Source organism: Arachis ipaensis, chromosome B01 (assembly GCF_000816755.2).
Source record: "Arachis ipaensis cultivar K30076 chromosome B01, Araip1.1, whole genome shotgun sequence".
Classification (NCBI taxonomy): Eukaryota; Viridiplantae; Streptophyta; class Magnoliopsida; order Fabales; family Fabaceae; genus Arachis; species Arachis ipaensis.
In genome coordinates, this window is record NC_029785.2 from 64,431,064 (window position 1) to 64,438,442 (window position 7,379).

The window sequence follows — 7,379 nt, forward strand, 5'->3', positions numbered from 1 at the left end:
TAACTCAAAGTCAATCTATTATTTGCAGATTGTGTACTCGTTCAATAGTAGTTTATGTTTTACATTTAATTTCAAATAAAAAAATAAATTTATATTTCAACTGGAACCCAAATATGTTACTATTTACAGTTATTCATTGAATGCAAGTAAATTTTATAAAAAAAAAATATAATCTCTCTTTGACTCTATTCTATTAGTATTATACTAATATTTTTACAAATATTACAAACTCAAGTAGCATATAGTTAGACACTTAATCACAATTCCATCTTATTTTACATTCACACTAAATTGCACCTTTTTCTTTATTTGCACCTCTTGGTACTCCTGATCATAAAGAGTTAGTTATAATCCCTCAACAGCTTTCTTGTTTGGAGTTTCATTTTTGGTATTGATCACAAATTTAACAAAATACAACAATCAAATGAACAAAATAAACATGAAGTAATGACATATTGAACTCAAATAACATGCAAAATTATTTGAAGGAGCAACCATTTTTTACCGCACACTCTAACGATTGAAACCTCCAGTATGCACCACAACTCTTGAGAAAAAGAAAATCTCAGCAATGACTTCAGAATTCGAAGTAAGCATAGGAAGGTAGTTTTTGGTTTAGTCTAAACTTTGAAACAAAAAAGCAACCATTTTCTTAATTGAAATAAAATAACTACCAAGTATCAAGTATAGCAGAAATTCAAAATCTTATGCATAGGCAACAATGTTAAAGAATATAAGAAAAATAATGCCTACAATTATGTAAGAAACTATGATTTTAGTAGCAAATATATTCTAGAGCAAAAATGTTAAATTGATGAGTGAAAAGAAATCATGTATATTTTCTTCACATCCTAGTTTGCCTTCTTATATTACATAGCTTTTAAGAGCGAAAAGAAAATAAATAAATAAATAAGCAATAAAAAGAGAGCAAAACCTAGAAACAAATCCAAATCAAAAGAGAGCAATACAGTTATTATGAACCCATATAATGATTCTTCTTCACACAAATAAAAGTATTTACATAAGTGCATATGAAAGAACCTATCTCCTTAGCACTTTGAGTACTTATTGTTAAGAGTTCATATATAATATATATATACACACTAAATCAATGCTTTGCTATACACAAACAGTAAAATATTATTGGAATAAGTGAATTTTAAAATTTACTAAAAACCTAAATACAATAAGAAAAGAAGTAAGAGAACACCAAACATTATAAGATTGCAGCTAACACCAAACTTACTATCCTAATTTTTTAGCTCATAATTATCATTATGTTCTCTTTGATGTTAATAGTAATAAAGGTCTTGCTTTAGATTTAAAGATAATATGAAAATCATTATACATTTCAAATAAAAATCCTTAATTTTTCAAAATTCCAAAATAATAATAACACTAATACTGATCTATGGTTCAAAATTACATAAATTAAAAGACAAAAATTGTAACAAAATTGAAAGTAATGTCCATACCTGATGATTGTTAGGAGGAATAGATGGTGCATTTGTGGTGCCATCCTCATTCTCACGCAAGGCCAGAAATTCTAAAGCTTTGGTCCCAAAATCAATAGTACTAACTGCCATTTCAGGTAAAAACACACAATTAAGACAACATAGGAGGACACATGCATAAGAAAGGTAGGAGAAAAAAAGGCCCAATTTTTTTTTTCTATTTGTTTTCTATTTCCTTATATTGTTGTCTTAAATAAAAATGTAACTTTTCAAGAGCAAGCCAAAAGAAAATTATTTAAACTTTCAAAAAATATATAAACATAACTGGGAGGCTAATATTTAAGTCTATGAATTTTTATATCAAAGATGACTGTGCATTAACTAAGTTTTTCAGCAAAATAGAAGAGAATTGAGATCTACTTCAATAGATACAACCTGAATGTCATCTACTTTCAGCCAATTTTGTTTTCGGCAGTCATACACTTCAGATCCACTTTCTTGCAAAATCAGTATTGGACAAATTGGATCATTTATTAGTTCTGATTATGAAAGGTATACAAACAGCCATAACTTGCAGCTACAATGATGCAGTGGATACCAAAAAGTTCTCCTAATCAAATTCTGTAGTTTACATGTCTACTCACTGAATCGATTTTGAGTTGAGTTTCACTATTTAAGTTTACCTAAGTTCCACAATTAGAAACCACAAATAAAGATCTATTTTGCATATTCCAATTATCAAAAACCAATTCTTCTAGGTTGATATTAGATGAAATTACTAAACTAACCTCTTCTTTTAAAGGAATCATGGACAATCCCAATAAAAAAAGATTGCTTTCAACCGGGTATTTTCTTAATTTAAACACAAAAAAACACAAAGTAGTCTTCATCTCAAGGCATTGTTCTTACCAAAGCAATTCACACACAAAACATCTATCCTTATTGCAAATTAAGCAAAAAATCAACTGAGCGATCAACGAGTGATCAAGTCACTGCCTAAACCAAATGCCTCCATCTGTGGATTAAGCATTTTCTCTTTTCTTCTCTTCTTTTAGCATAAAAATCCAACGGGCCATTTTTGTTCTGCAACAACAGCCAGAGAACTTCCTAAACCAACTGTATCTGCAGCTTCAAAAATGAACGACAAAGAGTAAAGCTTGAAATGATTTCACAATAGCACCAAAGCCCTAACTAAATGACACTCCATCTGTTCATACAAACAATCATAGAAAAAGAAAGAATAAACTCAAATAAACAAAGCAAAAGAAAACAAAATAGAAGTAGATTAAACTAAATAAAGCTTCAGGTTAGATCGTCAAATACAAAGAGTCTATGAAATTGAGCTAGTTTTAAAAAGAAAGTCGAAAAATGAAGTAGAATCATTCATTTTCTAAATATGCAACTACTTGAAACTTCTTAAACCATATTCCACTTAATGAATCCTAATTGCAACCAAAACTCAAACCCCTTTTTAGATTTCACCTAAACAATGCAACATATACTTGTCCAAAATCATGAAATTGTGGCCTAGAATTATCTACGATAAGCAATGAACCCTATCCAAATAATTTTGTAATATAATCTTTAAAGCCAAAATTATAAACCTCAAATAGAAAAAATTGAGTTATAATATACAGGCAAATCAGCACACAACTCTTTGAAAAGCAGATAAGCAAGAAAAGGCATATGACTTCAATACAAAATTATAAATGGTTATTTTTCTAAGTTATGAACATTACATCTTCATAACTTCGCAAGAAATAATCCTTAGGCAAGTCAATTTGAGACGTAGAATGAAAAACAATAATTTGTAGGAAGAGATTAACATGTCTATCGATTAAAACAACCGTCAGTGCTACATGAATACATGTTGAAATTCAAAGTGAGACAACATATAAGTGGCAATGGTGCTATTGGTAACTAAACCATTAACCATATATGGTCCCTAAAGCATTTACCGTTTGAAGCATAAACTTATTCATGATGATGAATTGAATATTCTACATATGAAAACATCATTCATTTACTTTTTCTCTTCTGGGTTCAGCTTTACACCAATATGCCTTATATCAAAAGTAATTAAGCCAACTCCAAATCACATATAAGTCAGAAACACATCTAGATGTGAGTATCCAAATATTCCTTTCCTAATCTTACACAAATATCTATTATGAGCCAAAAGTCACAGGATCAAGCTCTAATAAAGCATTATGATCGGGACATTAATATAATTTAATTTCTATAACATACATCCTTTACCGAAACTATAGCAGCATCAAATCTTATAAAATAAGATCGCATGGCCGAGCCATGGCTTCCAAAAGATATCACTTTAATAATTAATATATAATCTGTAGTTAAATATCTTTAATATAAAGTGTGTTTTCAAAGATCCTAAAAGCATACAATGACCCGGATGATTTATTTACCACTATACAATCGCTCTAAAAATCATTTGTATACATGAAAAGAATTCGGTCCATGAATCTATTCTTTAACTGATATGATCATCCATCTATATATACCCAAAAACTATGATTTTTAGTGTGTAATTATGCTAATATATCATATCAGTTATCAAACCATGAATAGATGGATGATCATATGGTTTTTGGGTATCATATCGGTTTGATAATCACTTAGTACACAATTATTAGCATATATATTCATGGTTTTTTGGGTATCAAACCATGAATTCATATGCTAATAATTGTGTACTAAGTGATTATCAAACCAAAACACCAAGTCATAGAAAATAGAGAATAACACATCTCTGACATTCGATAATAAAAACAAAATACATCATGTTCAATATTTTATCCAAAAGATGTTTACCTAACCAATTCAACTGAGGGTGCCACTTGATTGGCCTCACTCGGGACTTGTTGCTTTTTCTGACTTACCTCTTAAGCAATTTGTGAAAGAATAGCATAGCACAAATAATATAATAATTAAAAATGAGATCATTAGTAGCACAACAACTACATCTCCAAGGATCAATATAATGGTGAAAATTGAACAGTAAATAGCTTAAGCAATATTATCTAAGCTGAAATAAAATCATGAAAATTGAATACACATAAAAATTTAAATTAGAGGGGGAGGAACAACACAAAAGGCAAGAGCAAAAAAATATTTCAATTAGTTAACTAAAAAATGTTTGCTTCTCAGAATAGGGAAAAGAAAATCTATATAATTTTCAAGTTGTTATAGTTATAGAAAATAGTCAAAAGTATAGTTCAATCATTAAAAAACTGCCAACAAACCAAAACATAGAACTGTATAGACTGAGTTCATAAAAATTTCAATGCAAACTAAAAATTGGAAGGCTGCATTCATTATGCATGTATGGCAGAAGAAAAGGTAGATTAAAGCAGAGAATTTATGAACTATTATGAGTATTATTGCTGGATATTCACAAAATACTGCATGTAATACATGACTTTAACCATTTGCATTATCTATGTGCCATTGAGTTTTCAATATTTATATATGGAAGGAAACTCATTTTTAAAGGAAACTCAAAACCAAATATACAAAAGTTATGGAAGAAAAAGGAAGAACAAAATTAGTTAAATACATATAAACTTAGTTAAATATTAATGTTTGTCATCCAAAAATTAAACTTAACAAATTAAAGAAGAGACAAAAATGATATAATATAAATAAAAGAAAGGTAAAAATAGCAATTAAGGCAAAAGCATCATTCATACCGTTTTGGCCTATGGCAGCTTCAGCCAGAGCACCTTGCCAGCAAATTTCACATCTTGAGCTTTGTCAGGGAAGTTGTTCCTTAAAAAAGAATCAAGTTTTCAAATTACTTATGTAAACATTCTAATAAAATACTAATAATACCACACCGCAAAATTATAGTGCCAAAACGCTTTCCTAAACATTACACCGGAGCTCCGGCGTTTGCTCCGCTTGCATCCCGAACCCTAATGGCATTTTCTGTAATTTAAAAAAAAAAAAGAAAATAAATTTCTGCTTTTAAAGAAGAAAAATTACCTCTGCCACACCACCGACAACAGGATCTCGGAGCTCTCCATTCTTTTGACCGAAGTCGTCAACTTGTTGCCAACTGCTCCTTCTTCTCTGATGGAAGTAACACCGCTCACCGTGCCACTATTCTTTCTCCTTGCAGCTGCATCAACGGCCACCGCCATCTCTAATTTATTGTTCTCCATCTTTGCTACTTGCCGGAAACAGATTCGGAGCCTCTTTTTCGTCGTCTTCTTTTTTCTTCGACAGACGCTCTGCTAACCCACAGCACTGAGCTCGCCCCATTCTCTATCTTCTATGCCAGTTACTGTTTCCATCACCGGTGAGCTTTCTTTTTCTTTTCAAAGAGAGAGCGCCCAGGTAGAAAGAAAGAAGCGAAGAGAGAAACAGAAAATCAAGAATAAAAGAATAGTTCTGATTTGGAATGCTCATTCAAATTGTGTTTGAAATTTGAACTTTAACCCCAAAAAGAGAAAGAACCTCTTCATAGCCAAAAACTTTTTCTCAATCTTATATGCTTTGAAGTTTCTATTACTCTGTCTTATGGAATAACTTTTTTTTTTGTCAAACATATTTTTTTTTACTTTTTAGAGTTATTATTTTGACAGCTACAATTCCTATTTTACTCCTTCACTTTTCAATGTTTACATTTTACTTTATTAGTTGACAATGTAATTTTACTTGCTGAGACATGTGTCATTTAACTAGCCATGACATTTGTCGATCACCTAGACATACACTAGTTGCTTATTATATATTAATAGATTAGCACTCAGTATAATTTTCATAGTAATCATATATTTTTTAATTTATGATTTGAAGTTTTAGTAATTGAGAGATAATGAAAATTTTATATACTTTAATTTGAATATATTGATTTTGAATCTTATTTTATAAATGAAGAAAAATTAATTTGATTATCTCTAATTTTTGAATTAGAGCACTTATTTAAAAATAATTTATAAGATGATGAATAAATAGTATTTTTATAGATAATTATTGTTGGATTAAATTTGGTTTCAATTATTACCGTATCCCTAATTTTTATTAAAATACCAAACCCTAAAATCTTTAATTTCATACACAAATCCTAACCGTAATTTCATTACACACAACACACTCACCTCACTCACTCCCCTAAAATCCTAGCCGCCACCCTCATTTCTACCCTCACCTACGAAAAAGAAAAAGAAAGAGAAAAAAGAGACAACTGCGAAAAAAGGGAGAATGGAGGGAGGAAGAAGAAGAAAGAAATAGGGGGAAGGAAGGAGACGGTGCCGGTGGTGGTCACTGCCACCGTCGTCGTTGTCGATACAAAGGAGGGAGAGAGAGCGTGACGTTGAGAGAGAGTGGAAGAGCCGTCGAGCCATGCCGCCGCCGTCCGTGTGTAACGACCCAACTCCCAATATGCCATGGTCATACAAGAAGTTAAGTGTCACTAACTTGTTTTCCTAATTATTAACTATTATTTAATATATGGGCATCTGCCTTGTTAAAGTATTATCAATTTTACGAGTAAATTTTTCTTTTTAAAGCGTTTGCAATGATATAAAGGATCAAATATAAATAAACATACACAGGTAGAAATATAAAGGAAAATAAAGTAACATATAGCAGAACTGATAATATACATCATGTACACTATAAACAGAATGTGTAGCTTTGTAAAAGATCATGTCAGTTTACATCCTCGGCAAGCCTACATAGCTAATATACACACAACACTCCCGGGGCCTGGCCCATACAAAAAACTGCTAAGCTGACGCCTAGGCTAGCCTAACAACTTTATAGCTCCTAGCTCCCAAGTGTACTAACACAAGTGAGAGACTAATCGTAAGTCAATGTTAGACTGGAGTATCATCAAAAGAATGCTCCTTTTGTTGTCACTCAATATCTATATGTGGCCGTTGGGTAGATCAACAT

General features: G+C 30.9%; 1 long non-coding RNA gene across 10 annotated transcripts; it reads right to left on the minus strand.

The window, feature by feature from the left end:
* On the minus strand, positions 205-6,061 carry LOC107631255. 10 transcript variants are annotated; one of them, XR_002362016.1, is made up of 4 exons: positions 5,463-6,061; positions 5,168-5,246; positions 1,890-2,576; positions 205-1,579 (listed from the first exon to the last, which is right to left on the minus strand). It is a non-coding gene; the product is annotated as an uncharacterized LOC107631255 (long non-coding RNA). The 10 variants fall into 10 exon arrangements; XR_002362014.1 differs by having other exon boundaries at positions 205-327; positions 1,476-2,576; XR_002362017.1 differs by adding an exon at positions 4,290-4,359 and having other exon boundaries at positions 205-2,576; positions 5,463-6,056.